We start from the raw sequence: 26,334 nt of genomic DNA on the forward strand, positions 1-26,334 counted from the left end.
GATATCTCTGTGTGAGACTGGCTTTTGCACACCCGGTGACAAACTTTGTTTGAGGGACAACAGTTTAGCCTAGCCAACACTGATAGCCTTGCCTGGATTCTCTTGCCGTACCCAACAGGAAGCAGTGGCCTGCCCAGACTCCAGCACACACTGATTTTTTTGATCAGGGACTCCTTTGGTTCCTCTCTCCTGCAGTCAGGCAGTAAGCGACACAACAGTGCAATGCCATGATGAGATATCAATGACACAAGGGACAATCGGTGAGTGGGAATTTTATTTTGGATTCAGGCTGCTCTGCGTAAGTTGTTCCACTAAATCACCGCAGCAGGAGCTCAATTCACTTCCACACGTAGAAGCGTGGGATGAGCAGCAGAGGGCTCTCCTCCCACAAAGCTGAGTGTATGAAGCCGTGGTTAAAGAAATTTTTCTTAGGAAAAAATTTCAGTATGGGTTCAGCTTCCTACACTGAGATACACCCTTGTATCCCTTTGGTATGCATCCTTAGACATTGGAATAAATTTGGTGGGGATCCCCTGACAAAAGAAAAATTTACTGAAATACTGTGTGCAATTGTGGTTGATGTATGAACTTGACAATGATGAAAAGTGGATGGAATATGGGTCCTTGAATTATAATACTATTTTATAATTGATGTTATTCTGTAGAAGGATGGATAAGTGGGATGGAGTACCACATGTTGATTTGGTTTTCATGTTGTGGAATAATCATGAAATAAGGAAAAACTGTAAATTGCTAAACAATGATCCTAATGGTATATATGCACTGGCTAAAAGTGGGCAAGGAAAGAAAAAGTGGAGGTAGTGTTCAGCATGTGACAAAGGGAAAGGGTGCATTAAAGGACTGAAAGGACCAGAGAAATCAGAGAATGTGCAATTGATGGTGTCAGAGGCAGAGATGAGGAAAGGGAAAGATAAACAAGAGAAATGGAAGGAAAAAGAAAATCAGGAAAAAACAGAGAAGCCAGTGAGTGAGAGTAGTAATGATGAGGAGTGATCTCCCCAAAAAGATGAGAAAGAGACTTTTAGTCCAGTCTTGGGAAGAACTAGAGGACAGAGTCCAATAATACAAATACCCCTCCAACAGGCATCGGGATAGAAGGGGTACCTGTGCTTGTACATGTACCTTTCACTACCTCAGACTTATTTAACTGGAAACATTCAGTAGGACCACATCGTGAAAATTCAGAAAAAATGCATCAATTATTAGAAACTATAGTATTAACTCATAATCCTACTTGGGAAGACCTTCAGGCAATATTGAATACCTTCTTTGTGATGGAGGAGAAGCATTTGGTGTTAGAAAAGTCTAGGGAGGAGAATGAATGCTGTGACACTGGTGATGGCCCTGCCAGATTCATGCCTAAGATCGATCTGGAGTGGATCCGAAGAGAGATACAGAGAGAAATATGCTTAAACAATAGCGGCAATTTATTTTGTATGGGGTTCGACATGGAATTCTGAAGCAGAAGAACGTGTCAAAGTTATATGAAGTAAGGCATGGAAATGAAGAAAATCCATCAGCATTTTATGAAAGGTTGTTGCTAGGCCATGGACAGATTTGTATACGGAAGAAGAGGCAAATAGGAGACTGTTAAATATGGGCAATCTGCTCCAGATATGAGACAAAAACTACAGAAGGAAGATGGTGCTGGAGGAATGTCAATCTCACAACTGATTGAAATAGCTTCTAGGGTTTATCATGCTCAAGATGAAGTCAAGAAAAGGGAAGAGCAAAAGGCAGAAGGATAGAAAATTACAGGCTACCTTGTTGGTAGCAGCAATTACTGAAATTCAATTAGAGTAAGAGGTAGAGGGTTCAGAAGGGGTGGCAGTAATGAAAGGGGAGGAAGCTGTATTGTCTGTGGACCATTAGGACAAAATCAGTGTGCTTACTGTAAAGAGGAAGGGCATGGGAAAAATGAGTGCCCCAAGAGGGAGAGATCTCAGGAGAGGACAGTGACCTGAAGCAAATCTGATTATGCTGGGAGCCTCAGATTCAGACTGACAGGTACCAGGGGAAAATACTAAAATTTCCTCAGCTGATCCCCTGGTTCCAGTCAAGCTGCTGAATGAAACTATTTTCTAGCAGATAGTGGGGCAACCTCATACAGCAATAGCTGTATGAGGCCTTTAAGCAAAACACATATGTCAATTGTTGGGATCACAGGAAAGCAAGCTTTAAGGCCATTTATAAAACCTATAGAATGTACGATTGTAGGTACTAGGTTAACTCATGAATTTCTATACATGCCAGAATTCCCCTCTCCGTTGTTGGGACAAGATCTATTATGTAAACTGGAAGCACAGCTAACATTTTCTGATGAGTCTATTCAGTGACATGTACCTGAAGAGATAGCATGGAAAGTTCAGTTCTGCCTATTGGCTAAAAATAAACAGGGAGAGACCAAGATCCTGGAAGGAATTCTGAATGTTGTGTTACCTCTGCTGTGGTCCTCCAAAAATCCAGGATGAGCAAAGAATGCTACTCCCATAAAGGTCAAATTAAAATCAGGATCACAGCCAATAAGGAAAAAGCAGTACCCAATGAAATTAGAAGCCAGAGTAGGATGGGACCACTAATTAATAGCTATGTGCAGTATGGCTTACTACAAGAATGTCAGGCTGAATATAACACCACTATCTTGCCAGTGAGGAAACCTCAAACTCAGGAATATAGACTGGTCCAAGATCCAAGGGAAATTAATAAAACCACCATAGATGTCCATCCTGAAGTATCTAATCCCTATACTCTACTGTCCATGATATCTGAAAATAGTGTGTATTTTACAGTATGAGATTTAAAAGATGCTTTCTTTTTCATTCCCCTGGAAGAGGAGAGAAAGAAGATCTTCGCCTTTGAATGGGTAAGTCCCACTACCCGTAGGAAAGTGCAACTCTGCTGGACCGTGCTGCCCCAGGGACTCAAGAACAGCCTGACTCTGTTCAGTAATGTACTTGCTAGAGAATTGGAAGAAACTATGAAATAAAACTGGTATCTTGGCTCTGTGTGTGAGATTGGCTTTTGCACACTGGGTGACGCTGTTTTGGATTCAGTATGGGTTTTGGTACGAGAAGACTGCTGAGTGTTGTGCAGCTACTCCAACCCCTGTGACAAACGCTGTGGCTACTGAAACCCCTGTGACAGTCACTGCAGTCACTCAGCCCCCTATGACAGGCACTGTGACTGCTCAGAACCTGGTGATGGGTGATGCTCCTGAACCAGGCATTCAGCCAGAGCCAGTGGCCCAGGATAAATGCTGTTGCTGGTCCTCACTCTCCTTTAGCAGCCCCAGTAACACCAGGGCTCTGCTCTTGCTTAACCCCCTGATGTTCTGAACAATCTCTGCTCTAGCAAGATCTCAGTTCTGAAGCTGAAAATGCCCAGTGACTGCTCCTACGTGGAAAGACCCAGGACTGAAAGATGTTGCTGGCCCTCTCCTTCCCATAGCCACCCTTTCACAGGCCACCAGTGCTGGGCTCTGCGCTTGCTCCACCACTTAAACGTTCGACCTTGCAAAAGCCAGCAACAAAACGTAAACTCACCACCTAGATCTCTGACACAGAAGTGGCCGGGGCTGAAAGCTGTTGCTGGCCCTCACCATCCCTTGGCTATCCTTTCACAGCCCCACCAGCGCTGGGGCTCTGTGCTCTGATAGCCTCCTAACACGTTTGCCAGACCCCATAGCCAAAAGAGAAAGGGCTGCCATGCAGATGTTGCTATTTCAGAAAACTGTTTCTAACTCCAATTGTCTTTGGCAGCCCCTTCACAGCCCCACCAACGCTGGGGCTCTGCGCTTGCTTAGGCCCCTGACATTCATCCTCCCCAGCCCCAGCAACAACATATAAACTCACCATCTCGGAAGCCAACACAGAAGGTGCCAGGACTGAATGTTGTTTCCAGCCCCACCAACACCACGGCCCTGCACTTGCTTAGCCACCTAACCCTAACCCTTGCTATTCCCAGCAGCAAAATATAAACACCTAGGAATCCCACAGAGAAGATGCCAGGACGGAATGTTGTTGCTGGTCCTCACTATCCCTTTGCAGCTCGTTCACAGCCCCACAAGCACTGGGGCTCTGTGTTTACCATCTAACCCTCACCCTTGCCAGACCCAGCAACAACATATAAACTCACCATCTAGGCAAATAAAATACAACATGGTTACCGTAGGTGAGTAAATTGAGGCTAAACTGTCAAGATTTTCAAGGTTTGGTTCTTTTTTTTTAAACAAAGCTAGATTGTTTTATTACAAAAAGACAAGTTATTGATATCAAAAGTGGCAAATGAACTGCAAAGTGAAGCATTAAGGGACACACACATCAGAGAAACCTCTACACACTATGTGGTTGAAAGGTTTACTCAGTGTTTCAGGTATGATCTCGGTTGCCTGCTGAACTGGAGAATGGGAAGTATCAGCTCAGAAAGCTAAACAATTAAAAACCAAAGTGAAACAACCCCCCAAACTGATTAGAAGTTCTTTTGCAAAGAAGTTCCCCACATCAAAACCACCAGCAAATCATCATAAGAACCAAAGACAGTAAACAGATTCTCCACCAGTATTTGTCCACGCAAATTTTGGAACAGCCTGGTTACTCCTCCCTTTCCCTTCCCTAAGATCCTGAGTTCGGCTGCACGTGGAAACCTGGAATATTCAAAGGAAGGGAAGGATGAGGAAGAAAAGAAGGTGGGAACGATGCACTGAATCTGTTAGTAACCTAAACTGTCCTGAACCTCTTTGGATCAGGGAGAAGGAGTGTGCAGTGGGACAATTAGCTGCGAGGCAGTGATAGTCTAGAGGAAATATTCCACCTCCTGTTCCTTGGGAGCACAGCAGTAAGCAAACCAGTAAGTAAGCCAGCCAGGGTACTGGTTTACGTAAAACCACCTCAAAATGCCAAAAGGTATTTAAATCAGCTTAAATCTTACTGCCACAGTAAGTTGGGATATTCAAACATGTAGAGACTATGAAAACTATCTCACTTCAGGAAGAACCCCAAGTGCCATTTGTTAAGGAGCACTGCAGCACAGCTACTGTTTCTCAGAGAAGTATACTGAAGGCAAAGGGTACCGATTGCCCAAGAGGGGCTGGAAACAGGCTCGTGTGGGTTCTTCTAATCACTTTTTCACTAGAATTAAAATGCATGTAACATTTGAGATAGGATCTACAAGTAGCTCAGGTTTCAATCTATTACTGCGAGACAATCTCATTCTTACTAATTCTCACTGATACAAGTGGATAGTGGATATTGGTGGGGGGCTACTTTGCTGGTTTTCACTCCTTCTATCAGGCTCATTGATAACCCAAGTTTCTAATGAAGCTGTCAAAGACAATTCAAAGCATCTTTAGATACACTTGAAAAAATCTATTGCCTCAAGTTCTCTGTTTTAGAAAGTGCCTTGTGTTCTGCCAGTCACCCATTTATAAACAAACTCTGCAGCCTCTCTACAACATACAGAGAGAAAACATTTAATACACATATATATACACATTTAATACACAACTTTGGAAAGCTAAGTACTCTAATGCCAATTATATGTGGAGGTTAATCACTGAGAAGGAGAGAACCAAAGGAATGTGAATATATAAGTGCAAAGCAAACAAGTTCTTTAAAACACACACAAATGTAACCACTAAATTATTAAACTAGAGATCTTTAATTTTCAAAATAGAACTGTTAGAGACTAACTCTACAGAAATCCTTGAAAACAAAGATCTGAAGAGAGAAATAACAGACTTAATGTTCTCAGGGATATTTCACAGCCTGTTACAGGCTACAGTTTTTCCCTGGGCACCATTAAGTAATATGGTTGGATTCTCAATTCCCATCCATCCGCAATCTCTGAGCTTCTTGATTTTCAATGCATAAAAGATACTGGTTTTATGCATCATATCCGATCAACACCCTCATGTCTTATAAAGGTATATCAAGCCTAACAAAATGGTTTAGCCCAGTATTTCCTAGATTCATCAGGAGGACTGATATTTCAGAAACCAGCATTCAGTCTGTGTGGTAAATTTAGGGAGTGTTGGTGTATTTCCTGCATCTGCCTTTCCTGTATTTGCTGTGTTCTCTCTTTTTGCCACATCAAATTTTGTGGCATTGGGTATCTTTGTGTTCCTTGTAAGCGTTTGAAGGGAATTTTCACATGGCAGGCTGCTAATTTTAAGCATCCTAACAAAATAAAACAAACTAAAATCGACCCATTGCCATGGAATATTTACTTTTAAGCAATCTTTCTTTTCCATAAGAAGAATGGTTTGTCGGAAAGTTTTTCAGCTACCTCTTGAGAACTGAAGCTCACTCTCCAGGGAGCTGGAATGTCTGAGACAAGCTTGCCCAGCTAACTTGAATGAATTCAACATTAGCTGAAATTAAAGGCAGATGTCACCACCTTTGTCTGGATTTAGTTCAGGGCTGCAGTTAGACGTTTGCTACATAAACAGCAGTGTCACTATCAGATAATCCTGCCCTGGGGCTGCTTGCTACAACCCCACAGCTTGGCTGGTTGTGATGGTTTGACTCTGGCTAAATGCCAGGTATCCACCAAGTCGCTCTATCACTTCCCCCCCCCTTTGTTTTCTCAACAGGGTAAAGAGGGGAAAGAAGATAAACTAACCCTTGTGGGTGAAACAAAAGCAGTTTTAATATAAGCAAAGCAAAGCAAAAGTCCGCGCGCGGAAGCAAAAGCAAACAGATTTATTCTCTACTTCCCATGAAGAGGCGATGTCGGGCCTTCTCAGGAAGCAGGGCTCCAATATGCGTAGTGGTTGCCTCGGAGGACCAAGGGTGACCCCACCCCCTTCCTCCTTTCTCCCAGCTTTATACTGAGCAGACGTCACAGGGTCTGGAATATCCCTTTGGTCGGTTTGGGTCAGCTGTCCTGGCTGTGTCCCCTCCCAAGATCTTGCCCACCCCGTCCCACTGGGGAAAATATCAGAAAGAGCCTTGGTGCTGTGTGAGCACTGCTCAGCAGCAGCCACAACACCAGGGTGCTGCCAACACCCTGCAGCTCCCAGCATAAACCACAGCACCGTGAGGGCTGCTATAGGGGAAAACCGATTCCAGTTCAGCCAGACCCAATACAGTCTCCACCCCTTATTCCATACCATTTACGTTATGCCCAGGTCCCACATAATATTCATTTATCTATTCCATAAGCTTTCTTCACTTCTTCAGATGTTCAGTGTCTTGGCTTCCATCTGTCAAGATAGATGCTCAGGACAGAAGTATGCTTGACCGTTGGACTCCAGCACCGGCTAGGTTTGGGTCGTCATTGCACGTGTCTGGTTCACTCTCCATCGTTCCTACTTCCTCCATCACTTCCTGCAACATACAACTCATCCCACAGATTGCTTTCCCCCCAAGGTTAAATGTCCTTGAGGCACACACTGAGTAGTCCCATCCTCCCGCATTACCCACCAAGTACATCCAGGTCCCTGAGCAAAGACAAACCCACGAGTGGGCTTGCCTTTTCCCAAGGGAGGAGCAATCCACACTGCCTTCCCCAGCCACCTCCCTGTGTGTACTACAGGGACCTTATCTCCTCCCACAGGATGAAGGGGGTTTGTTTGGGCAGGCCCAGGACGGTTAACAGATCCTCTGGTATTAATTAGCCAAGTGGCTTCTGCTAAATTTATATCCCAATGCTTCCATCCCCCATTGTCCAATGCTCTCAACATAGTCTTCAACAGTCCATTATATCTTTCAATCTTTCCAGACGCTTGTGGGTAATAAGGGATGTGATACACCCACTCAATGCCGTGTTTCTTTGCCCAGGAGTTTATAAGATTATTTCGAAAATGGGTCCCGTTGTCTGACTCGATTCTTTCAGGAGTACCATGTCGCCATAAAATTTGCCTTTCAAGACCCAAGATGGTATTTCGGGCAGTGGCATGATTTACAGGGTACGTTTCTAGCCAACCCGTAGTTGCTTCTACCATGGTGAGTATGTAGCGCTTGCCTTGGCGTGTTCGTGGCAGTGGTCCAATAGAGTCAATCTGCCAGGCCTCACCGTATTGAAAACTCAGCCATCGCCCTCTGTTCCAGGGAGACTTTACTCGTGTGGCTCGCTTGATTGCAGCACATGTTTCACATTCGTGAGTGACCTGTGAGATGGCCTCCATGGTCAGGTCCACCCCTCGATCACGAGCCCATCTGTACGTTGCATCTCTGCCAAGATGCCCTGATGTTTCATGGGCCCATCGAGCTACAAACAGCTCACCCTTACGCTCCCAGTCCAGGTCCAGCCGAGCTACTTCAATTTTGGCAGCTTTGTCTGCTTGCTCATTGTTTTGATGTTCTTCAGTGGCACGGCTTTTGGGCACATGAGCATCTACATGACGCACCTTTAGAGCCACGTTTTCCACTCAGGCAGCGATGTCCTGCCACAATGCAGCAGCCCAGATGGGTTTACCTCTGCGCTGCCAATTGGTCTTCTTCCACTCCTGTAGCCACCCCCACAGGGCGTTAGCCACCATCCAGGAGTCCGTGTAGAGATATAATACTGGCCACTTTTCCCGTTCAGCAATCTTTAGGGCAAGTTGGATCGCTTTTACTTCTGCGAACTGACTTGACTCTCCTTCTCCTTCAGTGGCCTCAACGACTTGTCTTGTGGGACTCCACACAGCAGCTTTCCACTTCCGCTGGCTTCCTACCACACGACAGGATCCATCAGTAAAGAGAGCATAACGCCTCTCATCTTCTGGTAACTCGTTATATGGTGGTGCCTCTTGGGCACGAGCCACCTCCTCAGGCCGCACTCCAAAATCTCTACCTTCTGGCCAGTCCATGATCTCTTCCAGGATCCCTGGATGGTTGGGTTTCCCCAGTCGAGCCCGTTGCGTGATTAACGCGACCCATTTACTCCAGGTAGCACTGGTTGCATGGTGTGTGGAAGGGATGTTTCCTTTGAACATCCAATGTAATACAGGCAGCCGTGGTGCCAAGAGGAGCTGTGCTTCTGTACCAACAACTTCTGAAGCAGCTCGAATCCCCTCATATGCTGCCAGTATCTCCTTTTCAGTCGGAGTGTAGTGGGCTTCTGATCCTCGATATCCCCGGCTCCAAAATCCTAATGGTCGACCTCGAGTTTCACCTGGTATCTTCTGCCAGAGGCTCCATGTGAGTCCGTGCTCCCCAGCTGATGTGTAAAGTATATTTTGCACAGCTGGTCCTGTCCGAACAGGCCCAAGAGCTACCGCTCGAGCTATCTCTTGTTTGATGTGCTCAAAGGCTTGTTGCTGCTCAGGACCCCACTGAAAATTGTTCTTCTTTCGGGTCACTTGATAGAGAGGGCTCACAAGCTGACTGTAACCTGGAATATGCATCCTCCAAAATCCCACAAGTCCTAGGAAAGCTTGTGTTTCCTTCTTGTTGGTCGGTGGAGACATAGTTGCTATCTTGTTGACAACATCCAATGGCACATGACGGCGTCCATCTTGCCATTTTATTCCCAAGAACTGAATTTCTCGTGCTGGTCCCTTGACCTTGCTTTTCTTTATGGCAAACCCAGCTCTCAGAAGAATCTCAATTACTCTTTGTCCTTTCTTGAACACTTCTTCTGCCTCATTGCCCCACACAATGATGTCATCAATGTATTGTAGATGTTCAGGGGCATCACCCTTTTCCAGTGCAGTTTGAATTAGTCCATGACAAATAGTGGGGCTGTGCTTCCACCCCTGGGGCAGTCGATTCCAGGTATACTGGACACCCCTCCACGTGAAAGCAAACTGTGGCCTGCACTCTTCTGCCAAAGGAATTGAAAAGAATGCATTGGCAATGTCAATTGTGGCGTACCACTTGGCTGCCTTTGACTCCAGTTCATACTGGAGCTCTAACATATCTGGTACAGCAGCACTCAGTGGTGGCGTCACTTCATTCAGGCCACGATAGTCTACTGTTAACCTCCACCCTCCGTCAGACTTTCGCACTGGCCATATTGGGCTATTAAAAGGCGAATGTGTCTTACTGATGACACCTTGGTTCTCCAGTTGACGAATCAATTCTTGGATGGGAGCCAGAGAGTCTCGGTTTGTACGATACTGCCGTCGGTGCACGGTCCTCATAGCAATTGGCACCTGTTGTTCTTCAACTTGCAACAGTCCCACAACAAAAGGATCTTCTGAGAGGCCAGGCAGATTAGACAACTGTTTTACCTTTTCTGTATTCACACTGGCCACACCAAAAGCACATCGGTATCCTTTTGGGTCTTTGAAGTATCCCCTCTTGAGATAGTCAATGCCCAAGATGCAAGGGGCTTCTGGGCCAGTTACAATGGGATGTTTTTCCCACTTGTCCCCAGTCAAGCTAACCTCGGCCTCCAATACTGATAGTTCTTGACAGCCCCCTGTCACTCCTGAGATCCAGATAGGTTCTGCCCCTCTATAACTTGACGGCATTAGTGTACATTGTGCCCCGGTGTCAATTAAAGCCTGGTACTTCTGTGGATTTGATGTGCCAGGCCATCGAATCCACACTGTCCAATACACCCGATCATCCCTTTCCTCCTCCTGGCTGGAGGCAGGGGCCCTCTATTCCCGTTCTTGGTCGGAGTACTCACTGTCTGACTCTTGCCGTGCCAGGCCGGAGGTTCCTTCTTCAGGATCAAGGGAGGTGATCTCAGTCTTTCTGTATCTGGGAGATCGCTGGTTACTTCCTTGTGGTTTTACACCAGCTACATTAGCAACCTTCTTAGATGTCTTCTTGTTGGCAGGGGTCTTTCCTCGCAATTAATGTACACGTGCTTCCAACTTAAAGGTGGGTTGACCATCCCACTTCCTCATGTCCTCCCCCTGGTCGCGCAGGAAGAACCAGAGTTCGCCACGTGTCATGCGCCTTGGCTTTCCTTTCCCCCTGACTGGGACAGAAGAGAAATGATTTCTTGGGGAGCTCCTAACATCCAGGGCACTCGCCCGTAGAGATGAGGAGGTACCAAGACTCTCTTCAAAGTTCTGAAGCCAGGAAGAGACTGCCTCCACAGTTGGCGTACATCTTAGTCCTTCTCCTGCATCCATTTCTGGGTAGTACATTGCGGCCAAGCCGGCAGAATACGAGGATGGCGCACCTTTAATCACCTTCCTCCACATGGCCCGTGTGCATGGGACATTCTCTGGATTTTTAGGGGCTTCATCATTATCTGGATCACCATAGATGACTTCCATCACTGCTAATTCTCTCAGGTACTGGACACCTTCATCTGCAGTAGCCCACTTCCCTGGGGTGTGGTCCATAAGATCTTCCTTAAAAGGATACCTTGCTTTAACACTTGAAAGGAGCCGTCTCCACAGACTGCAAATTGCTGTCTCTTTTCCAATTCCCCTTTCAATTCCTCGATTTCTAGCAAAGGAACCCAGCTGTTGGGCTTCCTTACCTTCCAGCTGTTGAGCATCTGCCCCATTATCCCAGCATCGCAGCAGCCAGGCAGCGATCCGCTCACCCGGCTGCCGGCAATAGTCTTTCCGCAGATCTCGCAGTTCTGATGACGTCAGGGACCGGGTAGTTTCTGCCTCCTGTTTCAGTTCTGTTATTCCCTCTTCTGATACCTTTGCTGAAGGACCAGCTTCTTCCTCCTCTTTCTCCTCCCTTATTAATCGAGGGTATGGGCCTGTTGTTCTCCTTGTCCATTGTTTCTTTTTTACTACTGGGGCAATCTCTGTTGTTGTTATTGTTTGAGTTCCCATGTCAACCACAGTCCTTTGAGAGTGCTGAACTGCAGCTCGATAAGCACAGGCCAGGCCCCAGTAAAGTGCTAGAAGTTGCTGATTCTCATTGGGATAGGCAAGGCACCCCTCTATCAGGTGATGTGTCAGTTTTGTGGGGTTGCTTGCCTGTTCAGGGGTGAGATCCCAGGCTACAGGAGGTGATAACCGTCCTAGGAATCTGCCCAACTCCTTCCACTCTCCCTGCCACCCAGGAACAGGCCGTCTCAGAGCACATTTTGGCACCGATTCACTCAAAATTTGCGTTCTCTTACACCAAGAGCATACCGAGCTCCACACAACCCACAACAGGCGAACAGCATTAATAAAGAGTATCAATGAACTAACATAAGGATGACTAAGTACCTCGGGAGCCTGCAAAATAAAACCACTCATGATGTTCCCGATTCCTTGCAGCATGTTCCCGAGCTTAACAAAATAAAGATAAGCAGCGCAATAAACAAGCCCGTGACCAGCACAAGAGCTTGTTGCTTACTAACTACTATAGCTACAGCACATTTAATATAAAACTGCCGTTGTTTTGCCCCACGTTGGGCGCCAGAATAGACTGTGATGGTTTGACTCTGGCTAAATGCCAGGTATCCACCAAGTCGCTCTATCACTTCCCCCCCCCCTTCCCTTTGTTTTCTCAACAGGGTAAAGAGGGGAAAGAAGATAAACTAGCCCTTGTGGGTGAAACAAAAGCAGTTTTAATATAAGCAAAGCAAAGCAAAAGTCCGCGCGCGGAAGCAAAAGCAAACAGATTTATTCTCTCCTTCCCATGGAGAGGCGCTGTGGGGCCTTCTCAGGATCGGGGCTCCCATATGCGGGGTGGTTGCCTCGGAGGACCAAGGGTGACCCCACCCCCTTCCTCCTTTCTCCCAGCTTTATACTGAGCAGACGTCATATGGTCTGGAATATCCCTTGGGTCGGTTCGGGTCAGCTGTCCTGGCTGTGTCCCCTCCCAAGATCTTGCCCACCCCGTCCCACTGGGGAAAATATCAGAAAGAGCCTTGGTGCTGTGTAAGCACTGCTCAGCAGCAGCCACCACACCAGGGTGCTGCCAACACCCTGCAGCTCCCAGCATAAACCACAGCACCGTGAGGGCTGCTATAGGGGAAAACCGATTCCAGTTCAGCCAGACCCAATACACTGGTGGAAAAGTTCATGAGAGGGTTCGCCATCTGCCCTGGGGCAGTCAGCTGGCTGAGGTTAAAGAGCCCTTGTTGGCTGGAGGCAAATGGTCTGTGGCCGCCTTTGCAGGGCTGTGTCAAAACTCCTTGTATCAGGCTTGTGACCTGCCTGCAGTTCTGTTTCTGACCTTCCCTTGAGACACGACTGAATATGTTCCAAAACATTTTCAGTGATGCAAACAAGGATAAAAATTAAGCTCTTGTGTATGAACGTAGCCAAAAGAGGAATGGAGTCCTGGGCTACCTGACTGGAGGCAGCATTCTAGCATGCTGTTCCCAAACAACACCAGACCTGCAAAATTTTTAGACTTACAGTCACTTGAATAGGTAAATACTGTAATGAGAATCCAAGGAACTGCTAGATCACAGTAGATGAGATTGTTTCCAACAGACATTGCTTAACTAACCACTGTATTATCATACAGTAAAGCAACTCATTCATACACATTGAAGAAGTTATTTCAACTTTATACCATAAAAAAATGAAAGACATTTGAAGTCAAAACTCACTTGGTATTAGCACAAATCTAATCTTGCAAAAGTGACTGTTCCACATCTAATTATATAAATACAAAAATCAACACCTAAATTGGCATGCACTAGAAAAGGACAGCTGCTTTGTCCTTCATACTATAATGTGATTATTTGTGAAGCGTTCAAAAGGCAAAGATCTGAGCCAGTGTCACCTGGCTAAAACAGCTGTATTAGATCTGAAAACCTGTCAGTCAGTGGAACTGCCATAGTAGCAGAAAAGGAAACCATTTTCACACTGTGAATGTGTCACATCCCTCTCAGATGAGGGGGAAAAGTGTCTCAGAATCGTAAATGCCTGATGGAGCAGACAACAAGTCTCCAAGTCCAAGCATTTATTAATTACCCACAATGTACTAATTGAGCACATGATAATTGGCTAAGTATATAGAGAGCAATACAATATGCCTTGCATTTCTTAATGGAAAAGAGAAAAGAGGGATATAGAGGGAATGGGGGAATACAGATCACCCGTCTGGGTTCCTGCTCTGATCCCGCCGGCGAGGGTTCCAGGAGGCGGCTGTCTTTTTTGCTGACATCCGTCTTCTTTGCCTCACTGCTCTCTCCAGGTGGCCAGGGGGGACAGAGAGGGGCCGGCCCTTTCTTCCCCCCCTTGATTTATACCCACTTTCCTTGGGTCCATCCCCTAGGCCGACCCACAGACCTACGTATCCCATGTACGGGGAGGGGTCAGGTGTTTCATGGGGTGATGTCATTAGCATGATCATGCCAGTATTCATTAGCATATTGAGGGGTGTTAACTTTAATATGCATTTTGTGGGTAATGAAGCAAAGTTCATTCACCGGACACATGGCCCTTGAAATTTGCTCAGGTGCCCCAGGGCAGAGCTGTCCTGTCTCCACAGGGCTCTCTCCCCCAGCTGCATGGGGCAGAGTTATCAGCTCTGGCCTCCACAGAATGCACCCTGGGACTCAGAGTTTTGTCTTGCGAGTGTTTGAGGCATTTCTTCAATCACCTTCAACTTTTACTTTCCCAGGCTGTGTTTCTCACAGGCCTGGTTTCTCGTCTCTCACAGAATGGTGACTAATAAGGATTCTTTTGAGCACCCTTTTGTCTTGTAGAATTGCTGGTATGTCATTCCTTCATTTTGTGATGTTTCTGTAGTGTATGTATGCATCAATATTTCTGCCACAGTCTAAAAGTTGTTTTCCCTACCATATTATCACTTCTCTACCCTTTCTGTATCACAGATTGTTTGTATAAAAAACAGCCAAATGTGTTACGAGTTTCTTCCTCCAAGACCCTCAGTAATGAAGCTGAGTATGGAGTTGGTTTTCCTGTCCTCTAACCTTTTTTTAATCATGTCAGGACATTTTTGCTCCAAACTTATGTTAGAGAGTTTAAACTGTGATGAACAAAAAATATCCAAACTCAGACATCTCTGGTATCTTACATCTTACTTTATAGAGCCTAAAATTACAGTGAAACACCAACTGGCATAAAACTGTGTTTTGAAAAATGTCAAAACGTATCCTTTTGATCATCTGCCATTTCCCCCCCATCTTCTCCTAGGAAAACTTATCATATTCACTTACCTCACAAATATTCCTGGTTTTGGTAAATTTGCTTGCTATGAGGAATGCATTTCATTTACAAACTCTAACTGGTTCTACTCAGCATGAAAATCAAGAGTTAAGAGTACAGCCTGAAAACTAGCTCAGGTGTGAACTGTCTGACTTCAGTGGTGGACAAGTGTTTTCTTTGACTTCACACTTCCCACATATAACAGTGAAGTACAAAAATATCAGTCCCTGAGATTGTTGTAGCATCGTTGTTGCTTAAGAATGTATTGCACGTTGTAATCCACCTGTGTTGGATTTCAGTTGTTCAGATGAGCCACTTCCAACTTTTCTCATTTTCCTTGCAAGAGCTGAATCTTTCCTGTCAAAGGTAATAGGACTGTATTGAGGAAGGCTGTTACATTTATTTTCAAATTCTTCTTCCAGCTTTGCTAAGCTAAAGGAGAAACAAAACCAATCAAATTAAATGTAGCTCTGTTTCTGGAGTAAAAAAAAAATGTTTAGGAGCATGTGTGTGCATATACTGCCTATCTACACAGAGAAAAGGGGAAAGAGATAAATGCACATACACTGTAAACATCAAACTAGTATATATTAATTCAACTTTAGGATGAGAATGTACACTCTGGCTTCCACATTTGTAACTCAGTACAAATTGATAACTTTAGTTGCATATATTAAAATTAGAAAAATTACACATTTAGCTCTGTTTGCTGCAGATTTGCACAGGAGATGTGTCTGTTCTGTGAGAGGAATGAAAAAAATGACGATAAAGCAAAAAAACGAATAAGAAAATAAAATAAATTGACACAGAAGTTTTTACACTGGAATGAAAACAATAATAATTAAAATAGGAAAAAAATGCCAAAGTATTAAATATTCTGGGGATATACTAAAACCTGGTGGGAATTAGTCTTGTATTTGTTAGGAGAGATTATATTTCCTCCTGTTATCTTCTATTTGTTGCAAAATGAAAAATGAAACTAGCTCATGTTTTCATGAAATCACACATCCCTCATACTTCAGCCCAATCCAAATGACTGTATTTACCTTTCCTCAAGAAATCCACAGACACAGTACTGTTGTTCCTAACAGCCAGATGAAAACTAGCGATTCAAATCTGATGGCATGGCATTTCTGGCTGCAATGACTGCACTGTCTTGTATAATTAGGCTTTTTATATTAAAAATTGCTTTTTAACCAATGTTTAGCACCTTGGTGTCTCAAGGGTTAAAATACCTCTGGCAACTTGGATCAGTGTATGGGGATTTAAAAGTGCTCCAGATGAAGCAGGCAAATGAGTTGAACGGCATTTAGTTGATTCCCTGACTGTCAATAACGCAGCCTAGCCCTGTGCTGAAGACACCTGGGGCTCGTCTACTGATCGTAGTGGAGTTTTCGGGCCCTTTCTCAGAGAAGTCACCGCTCTGTAAGTGACGGCTTTACTGACCAGAAGGCAGGAGGCACTTTGGGAGTGGCCCCTTCTGATGGAGGCTAGAGAGCTCTGCTCTTCTGTCCTGGCCGTCAGGCAGTGGCTTTCACAGTGATCCCATCTCTCAGCTCAGCTCTGCTTTCTGTCATTAGGACACAGCTTTGATTTGCCAGGGCTGAGGGAATTGGGACGTCCCCTAGTGCCCACCTGCAGGAGACACACCCCACTAGCAAGATACAGGACAACCTTACACATACAGTAAGTGAAACGTCCCAAGAATTACTCCATGGGAAAGCAGCAGACAGAGATTTCTGGGCAAGAAATGTGACCTTTCCACTTACTCCCACAACCCAGCAGCCACAGCTTTTGACCGTGGACAGCCCCGGTGTCCTTTGGGAAGGAGCTCCTGAAAACCTTACCCTCGGTGGAGAGCTGCAGGAGCGTGGGGAACAAGCTGCACAGCTCAGAGCTGACAGCCACGGTGCAGCAGCCCTCCATTGCACTTGTCGCTCGTCTGCAGCTCTGGTAAAAAGATGCTCTTCAGAGAGTGTCTCCTCTCCTCCCACAAGAACCCCCTGAGGACCCCAGTAACCCTCCCTAACCCCTCCAGGACCCCCACCCACCCACGACTCCATTACACCCCCCCTAGGACAAATTAGTTTTTCTGGGTTTTGGTTAGTTTGGGTTTTGTTGGTGGGGCTTTTTTTTGTTTTCTTTTTTTGTTTTTTTTTTTTCTTTTCATGTAGCCATGCAGACTGACTTCCTCTGTTCCCTTTCCCTGGTTTTCTCCCTGTGAAATCTCTTTTCTGTAACTGCCTGGTCTTCATGGCAACACATTTAAAAACTGCTCTCGCAGGTTCCCCCCTTTCAGAAGGTGCCTGTGGCTGCAGGGATGCCGTGTGAAGCAGGCGGGACAGGGCTGGTGTCTGCTCTGCTGGCTGTTAAAGAGTGGGCAGCGCCGTGCTGCGTGCTCATCTCCAAAGCTTCTCTCTTCTCCCTGGGCAATGGATTTTAGTGTTCTGCCCTTCCAAGTACAGTAACATCTGTACAGATACAAAATGTCTAGTTCATGGATTGGGGTCCTGAAGCCCTGATTCTCCTTTGGAAGCTCTATTGCCCCACGTTTTCTCTCTGCCCTCTCCTTTGTCAAACTGTCTCACAGCTGGCCTTCTTCCCCAGGCTTTGCCTCGTCCCCTGGTCAGAGTGGAGCTGTTCAGTTCCTGCAGGCCAAGCGGCTGTTGGGGGATCTGAGCTGCTCAGAGACAGCAGGGCCTGATCTCTGAGGGAAGCAGATTTTGTGGTCTAACTCTGACCTCGCTGAAGCTGCTTTTGTTACCCTTCCAGAAAACCAGCGGAGGGCTGAATCAGAGCTGGCGGTTTGCTGAAGGTACCAAAGAGTAGGGGGTTTAGAAGCCAATGCCTAATGCCACGGACAACCTCCGTGCTGTTTGTCTGGTAACGTGTGTTGTTGACCCTGGTACCGCCATCACCTGCCTCCCCACCCCAAGGAGCACAGAGCTGCCAGTCTGGACGGTGGTGAAGCTTTGTTGAACCCATGTGCTGGATGCAACCAGCTTTTTCAGAGCAAGGTGCAAAGGCTTGTCGTGGGAGGATGTTGGATAACCTCTGCTCATGTTTTCCCCTCTGCTTTTGAGGCCATGTGCTCATTACAAAGCTGTTTTATCACGAGTGGGAAGGTTTCTCTCAAGGTGCATCTGCCAAAGATGTTTGGGGCTGGTTTTGTTGCTGGCTCTTTGGTTCATGGTAGTTCTTGGGATGTGTGAAGGATGGGAAGAGGTTCAAAGGAAGAACGCAAGGAGCTCGTTTAACACTTCAGCTTGGACAATCTCTCTGTGGAAAATGAAAATCAGCCCCATTGCTCCCACTGCCAAAATGGGATGTGCTGGGGGTCAGCATGGAGACCTCGACCACGTAAAAGCCGTAGAGTCTGACAGTGCTTCCAAGGCAGGGAGCAGAGGCTCTTTTAAGGGGTGCACTAAGTGCCCTGTTTCAAAATCATACAGCCTGGCTCAGGCTCCAGCCCAGGATGGCCTCTTCACATCTGTTCTTCAACGGAACGCCCAGTCTTTTTGGCAAAAGGCTGTGGGATACAACTGCAGTCAAACGTTTGACTAATCCACTAGTCTCTTCTGGAGGCCACCAGCAATTGCCTTGGGATGTGGCTGGAGCTTGGTCCATCTCACTGTCAGCTGACAGCTGAAGTTTGTTAAATACCAGGAAGCTGTAAGACTGGGCTCCTATTCATTCTCTCAGCTATGGAGATGCAGGATGACAGTACCCAAGTGATAAAATACAGAGGGGCTGGAATATAAAGGGGGACGGCTGAGGCTGAGGCTTCCTGGGCAGCAAGACTGGATTTAGAGAGCGCTCAGCCAATTAGCAGTGGGCTGGAGGGGCAAGAGATTAGTCCTGGAAATTCTCCTGCTCCTTTCCTGGCTCCCTTGAGATGCCGTTTATGTGACTCCTGGGCGAGAAGTGTGACCTTTCTACTTAAGCCTGAACAGGGCAAGATGATGGAACTGACCAAAATTGTTCAATAGCATCCTGAGTCTCATCCCAGCCCAGCACCAGCAGCCGTCCCTCGCAGCTGGACAGCCGGCCCGCCCACCCCGGCACCCCGAGAGCTGGGCCCGACACCAGCAGCCATCGCCTGTGCTGGAAACCTGTCCCGCCTGCCACAGAGCCCCAGGGGCCTGGCCCTCGCCAGCCCGGACAGACGCCGGCCCGCCTGCCTCCAGCCCGGCCTCCACGTCCGTCCAGCAGAGCCAGCAGCTGCTGTGGGACCAGCCCAGCACCCTCCAGCCCCCGCAATAATGGAACCCACAGCCCCGGCCCCGGGCCCATTGCCCCGGCCCTCCTGCAAGGGCCGGAGGCAGCCCCGCCAGGGCTCGGGTTTGGAGAGACGACACACTCCCGACCGGCAGCTCCAGGGGCAACCGTTTATTTCAGAAGAGCTGCACAGCAATAAACGCAGCTGAGGAGCACAAAGGAGTCCGGAGGCGAGCAGAGAGAGGCCCCCGTGGAGTGGAGTCCTTGGAGACTGATGCCTTGGGGGGACGATTCTCACTCAGGACAGGCCAGGAAAACAGATGGAACTCGGGCGTGGGAAGACTCCGGCAGCCCCTTTGCTAACAGCCACGGCTAGAGCCTGCTGACACTTGCCCGTCTGCTGCTGTACCAGCATCTAGTGCGGGGAGGAAGAAAGACAAGTGTGAGATGTTACGGGCAGGGAGAAGGCAGAGAAGTCCCGCAGGCTGAGCTCCGGCCACCTGGGATGGGATCTGCTTGCGATGGAGCCTCGAGGTGTCTGTGAGCTGGGAGAGGCCCCTTGTGCCCAAGCCCCTGAGCAGGTCCTGGCCTGGGCTCAGCCTGGGCCTGGATCAAGTGCAGCCAAGACTTTGGGTGTCCCGTGCAGGTGTCCCGCCTCGGGGCGAGGTGTCTTGGGGCAGGATGTGCCAGGGAAGGACACGCTCTCTGGTTCGGAAAGGGGAGAGCCAGCCATCAGAGGGAGCCCTCTGTCTGCAGCCAGGACTTTTACATCCCACATGGAAAGCCTCTTCTGGGTGCCCAGGCAGTCCCCCTTGGCTTGGTCCAGCCCAGAGCCAAAGCCAGCCTCCAGACCCTGCTGCTGTCTCAGGATGGGTGTCAGAGAAATCCCCTCTTTCCCCCAGGGAAGGGTTGGGCCTTGCAACCAGGGGAAGCACAGCCTTTTTTGGAGAGTTACCAGGGGAGCTGCCTCTGCTGCTCTTGATGTCGCCTGTTGTTCTCAGCGACATGCTTGAATATGTTCCTCTGTTGGTGATACGTCTCCAGCCTTCTGAGGACCTGAACCGCTCGTGGGGAAAGTTGGCTGCAACAACAGGGAACAAGAGCCCTCAGCCTCTGCCGTGGACCCCCTCGTCCAGCCCCTGCACCCCCCACTCCCGCGCGTACCCACCCTTTCACCCTGGGGTGAGTTTTGGGCCTCGGCCGGGGGGGTAAGCCAGGTCATGGCCACGTCAGGAGACATCAGAGGGTCTCCTGTGGAACCCCAGGACGCAGGGACGGGGGACCTGGCCGTCTCTGCGGGGTCACGGCTGCTCCGCTGCCCCAGGCTGTGTCCAGAGCTGGTGCACACTTACGCAGTCTGGCGCCGTCGCAGCTGAGCTGCTGCTGCCGTCTGCTGCTCTGGGAGAGGGTTTTCAGCCTGTCTCCACCTCTTGTTGACCTCCTTTCTCCTGGGCTGGGCTGGAGGGTGAGGAGTCCAAGTGCCGAGTGCCTGCCAAGGAGGAGACAGTCTCAGCAAACAGCTGGGAAACAGAGGTGCTGCTTCCCACAAGACTCTTGAAAGGGGCCTGCAGCAGGACCTGGAGCCAGGAGACTCAGCACCGCGTGCCTGCCATCATGGCTCATGGCTGCTTCTGCCCCTTGGATCCTGCTGCCCATCCCTCCCCCACGGGGATTAGCAGGCCAAGCCCGGCCCTGCAGCTGGGTGTTGGTCCTGCTCCCATCCCCGGCCACCTGCTGCCCTGGGTGCCCCGACAGAGAGAGTCGCTGTTGCTCTCCGCAGTGCCCGTCGCTGCCCGTACCTGGGGTGGCTGTCGGTCCTCCCCTGCAGACCGGGCTTCCCACGCCTCCCATTCTGCCTTTGCTTGGTCTCGCAGCTCCTTCCACCAGTACGGCGCTTTCTCCCGCTCCGCAGACACCTGCCAGACCTCCTGGGGGGGACAGAAATGCAGCAGCAGGCAGGATTATTCTCAGCTCCTGGAGGGGCTTCTGTTGGGTCTGACCTGCGTCGCTGCCCCGTGCCTCAGCCGCTCGGTCGGCTTTGCCCTTGACGTGCCCGGGGCCGTGGAGCCACGCCGGGGGCCGTGGAGTCCCGCCAGGCTCCTCAGCTCATGGCAAACACGGCTGAGTGACCCAAGGTCTCTGCTGCCAACGGCCTAGAAAGGACCTGTCCATTTCCCATAGCCCCTGGCCAGAGCAAAGTGTTTCAGGACAACCCAGGGGGCAATAACAGTGGGCCAGGGTGTGCAGCAGCGTCCTCCTCGTGAAGAAGATCTGAAGGAGGTGACAGACAGGTTCCAAGGAACTCAAGGGATCCTTTCAGGAGGGCGCTCTGCAGAGGGAGGCTTCTGCCGAGTCTCAAACAGCACGGCACTCACGGCAAGGCACGTACCTGCAGCGCTCTCCTGCAGCCTTCGGATGACGGGAGCGCAGCGGTGGGCCTGGCTGGAGAAGCTGGCCCCTGCCTGCCCGTCTCCTTTGTCTTGGGGGAGCTGCCTGGGCACGGGGGGAGCACCCTGCAAAGAGACACCGGGAGGAGTCGACATGAGCAGGGGGAGCTTGGTCTCCCATTTTCCCTGGGCATCCAAGCTCCCCAGGCTGGCAGAAGCAGTGGGAGAGGTGGGGCCATTTCCCAGGGCAGGGGGGAGCCTTTCCTGAGCCCCATTAGATGGGTGGGAAAGGAGTGCCCCTCAGCTCTGCTGCGAGGACAAGGGAGGCAGAGTGCACCAACATCCCCTGCCTTCCCCACTGAGGGGACTGCGATGGGGCAGACAAGCTCTGAAAAACCGTGGCACATGTGCCAGGGACCCTCCTGAGTCCCTGGAGCCGGAGTGTCCCAAGGGGCTGTCTCTCCTGCGTGAGTGCAGGGATCCCTTGCATCCCTTCCCACAAGTGTCTCACCTGGCAGAAGGCTTCTTGCCTGTGTCTTGCTGCCTGGTGCTTGGCCCCTGCGCTGGCAGCACAGGCAGGGGAAGCTTCACCCGTCTCTGCAGCAGCTTGCCAGGACACGCCTCTGCAGGTGGGAGGAAGCTCTTTGGAGCAGCCCCACGGGGAGGGCATTTCAACTGGGCTGTGGTCAGCCCTGGACAGCACGGACCCGTTCCCGTACTTCTTCTGGGCCTGTGCTTTTCTCCCTCCTTCTTGTGCCGGCTGGCGAAATCCTTGGCCACTGCTCCGCCTGTAACAATGAACCGAAACCTGGAAAGCAAATGATGACAGAGGCATGAAGAAGGGTGACCGTTACCCCTGCAGCTTCCCAGCACTAACCCTGACTGCCGTGCCAGGCATGGCATCCCTTTCCCGTGGTGGCCACGCACAGGTTCAGTTGGCAACCTCCCCCCAGCACCAGAAAGTGGAGCTTTAACCCTGCGCAGTTGTTTCTGTCTGATGCGGACGGCGTCAGGCTGGGCATGAGAAACACTCGCCGTGCCCCATCACTCCAGGAGAACACAGGCCTCGCCCCAGCTGAGCTCCAGCTAACCAGAAACCGGTCACTGCAGGGCTGATCCCTGACTTGGTGCTGAGTGTCGAGCCCCGACAGCTCCGGAGCGGGAGCTGGGAAGCCGCCGGCTCAGTCTGCCGAGGGCTGCCGAGGAAACGCACTCACCTGGGGAACGCGTGGGCAGGAGCAGCCTCCATCCCCTGAGCAGTGGTTGCTCCCCTGGAGAGCGCCGCGCCCGGCATCCACAGCCTCTGCAAAGCCACACAGAGCTGTCAGAAGGTTTCCAAGGCAGTTTCCTCTCGGCTGCCAGAGAAAGCAGAGCTGTCTCCGGCTCCAAAAGAGAGCCACCTCTGCACAGCTCTCCCCCAAATCCCCCCCCCCCGCCCGCCCACCATGAACTTTAGCCCTTGCTGTGCTCTGGAGGAGCTGCACAGCCAACACCGACACTGCGCAAAAACCCTGCGGGGCTTTTTGTCGGGCAAGGACCCAGAAACTCGGGAGAAACTTTCTGTGCTCGCGGAGAGCTCAGTGGGGGTGAGCACGGGGACAGGCATTGGACTGGCCTGTCACGTCCAGGCTGGCTGGTGACAACTGGGTGGCTCGCCCTTCACCAGGCTTCCCGAAGACGCTGAAGCAGCCCTCAAAGCCTGAGCGACTTACAGTGTGAAGCAGTGCGATCTGGCTGGCCTCGCTCTCCAGCCCCGTGACGCAGTCGTAATAAAACCGCATGCACAGGACGTGGTCTCTGCAGGACAGCACGCCGATGTCCTTGAAGGCGAAGGCTAGGCGCTGCCTGTTCCTCAGCTGGAAAGAGTACAAGAAGATGGTCTCTTGCACACAGTCCTCCACCACGTGCTGCGGGAAGGAGGTGGCTTGCGCTAGCCACTTGTAGTTCAGCGTCTTGATCTCAATGTTGCCTGCGAGGAGGAGGAACATCGTCAGTGCCACAGCAGGCCAAATTTCCCTGTCAGGTTCCTGACAAAATGCCCGAGCAAAGGTGTTTGACCGCAACAGCTCGTGGGGAGTGCTTTGTTTTGGGGGAGCTCAAGCCGTCCCCTGACCCTTGGCGGCAATTCTCTGCTTCTCGCCTGCCTTTCCACAGAGCAGAGAGCACGCACCCCGCCCCCAGACATGGAGGGGGCAAGCGGAGGTTGGCCACTGCCTTCTCACCAGGGATAACCACTGTGGGGAATGCCAGCTCCTGCAGACATATCTCGTCGATGTCCAGCCGGAAGACTGGTCTTCGAACCACATACACCTCTTCTTCGCCGACGAATCGCTCTTGGACCACAGCGAAGGTCCCGAGGCCTGTGACCAGGACACCCTGCCCAGGAAAAAGACAAACAGGCTGATGAGTGCAGACTTCAGAGATGGGAAAAGTGAAAGCTTTGGGAGAAGCCCATGTTCTCCATTTCTTGTCTTCCCCTCCTCAAGGTGTTTGCTAACATCCTTTGGCCAGAGAAGATCCCCGGCATTTCCAGCACAGGGAATACCCCTCGGACTGGTTCCCAGGGATTATCCTTGGCACGGACCCAGCATAATCCCTTGTGTCTCTGCTTGGCCTCTTCACTCTGATCACAGGAAAGAGGGAAGCCCCATCGTGCGCCAAATGCTTTCTCAGACTAGATCTGGACTTGGTTTCTCTCCCGGTTGACCAAGAAGCAGCTGTGGGCACACGGGGTTGTCTTGCTGTGCTGCCATGATGCTCAGGCAGGGATTGCTCGCCGGGCCCGGGATCTGGAGAGAAAAGGGGAACCAAGACGCCAGCCCACCTTGTCCAGTTTCAGCTGTCCCAGGATGTATGCAGACACGGCATCCCAGATAGCCACGACCTCTGCAAAGCAAGGGAAGGAAAGAGATGTCAGGCTCCAGGCCAGCCATCTCACAGCCTCTTGGCAAGCTCCTTGCCCAGGGGGTGCCAGATGCAGGTGTCCAAAACCAGCCCAGACAAACGCTGCCGCGGCTGCGGAGCTGGGCTGTGCCCCACTTGGTGACTGCCAGCCTTACGCTGCTCCTGGGGCAGGGCTGAAGCACAAATGGGCATGTGAGAAGGGCTCAGCACCAGGGCTGTGGCCATCTAACGCAGCTGGGATGCAGGACCCCTTTTCATCCCAGAGCCAGAACCCCAAGAGGTGCCAGCTACCAGGGGAAGCTGGCCCTGGATGGCCCCCTTCACAAGGGGAACATGCCACCCAGGGGTCCTGGTTGCCGCACGGTCCCCTGAGCCCGGTGGGACCCTCAGGCAGGGCTCTCGCGGCAGCCCCCAGCCCTCTCCAGCCACTCCCACAACCCAGCAGCCACAGCTTTTGACCGTGGACAGCCCCGGTGTCCTTTGGGAAGGAGCTCCTGAAAACCTTACCCTCGGTGGAGAGCTGCAGGAGCGTGGGGAACAAGCTGCACAGCTCAGAGCTGACAGCCACGGTGCAGCAGCCCTCCATTGCACTTGTCGCTCGTCTGCAGCTCTGGTAAAAAGATGCTCTTCAGAGAGTGTCTCCTCTCCTCCCACAAGAACCCCCTGAGGACCCCAGTAACCCTCCCTAACCCCTCCAGGACCCCCACCCACCCACGACTCCATTACACCCCCCCTAGGACAATAATACCCCCCCCCCACCCCTCACCCCCGGACCCCAGTAACCCCCACAACTCGCACAGAACCCCAGTAACACCCCCCCCAATAATCCCCCCGGCTCCCCAGTCCCCCCTCACAGCACAGGCAGGGGTGTGGGCAGGTGCTGGGGGGGGACAATGTGCTGGAGCCCCCCCGGGCGCCCCCTGGCCCCCACAGGGCCTACTTCCTGCGACACTCTGCCAGGGCTCTATGGTCTCCAGTGGAGCGGCCTAGGCAGGAGGCCTCCAGCTCTCGATGGTCTCCCCTGAGGGATGTTGCCATGCAGAGATTTGGTTCACCCAGCAAGTGGGAATTCCTCCTTTGAAAACAGTCGCTTTGTTCTGGAGGGCTGACTGACTTTTTCTCCCACAAAGTGGCAGCAGAACCAGCCCCAGCCCCAGCAGCCCCAGCTCTAGTGGTGGTGGCTGCGGCCTAGCAGTGGGTGGGCGCAGGGGGCTGGGGCCCATTTCCCTGGAGGGGGGGCGGGATCACTGCGGAAGGGGAAAGCTTCCGTCTAAAGAGCCAAACTTTTTCACGGGGCTGAATTTTTCTCAAAACCAAGGTTTGTTGTCACAGTTCAGGCTGTTCAGAGGTTCGGATGTGTGACTGTGCTTGTCCTTTTACCCTGAACTCAGTGGGGCTTTGCAGTCTGTGAGGGTCTGTTGTGTCTGCGGGTTGATCTGTCAGGTTACCCCAGGGAAAGTGAGTTTTAGCCCTTTATTTTTACTTCAAGTGTGAAAGAAGTGACGCATTTAATATTTCTGCCCCCTGTGGTGATTTGGGTTGGGGGGGTTCAATCTGATGAAACACCTCGGAGCGGTGCTTCAGAGGGTGCCGGTCACCAGAGCCGAGAGGTGCTGATCAGAAACCGGCATGAAGCCCGAGGGCGAGAGCTGGCCCAGGCGGGCTCTTGCCTTCTGGCTGGGGGACAGTGTTTCCCAGCTGGGAGGTGCTGGGAGAGATGGGGGGTGGTTGGGTGGTAAGCAGGGGGTTGTCCTGGGGCCCAGCCCCTCTGCGGAGCCCTGCTGCTCCTCTGGCTTTCTGGACAAAGGTCAGTTTCTGTGCAGAGCTTCTAATTTG

This window comes from Athene noctua, chromosome 24 (genome assembly GCF_965140245.1).
Source record: "Athene noctua chromosome 24, bAthNoc1.hap1.1, whole genome shotgun sequence".
Lineage (NCBI taxonomy): Eukaryota > Metazoa > Chordata > Aves > Strigiformes > Strigidae > Athene > Athene noctua.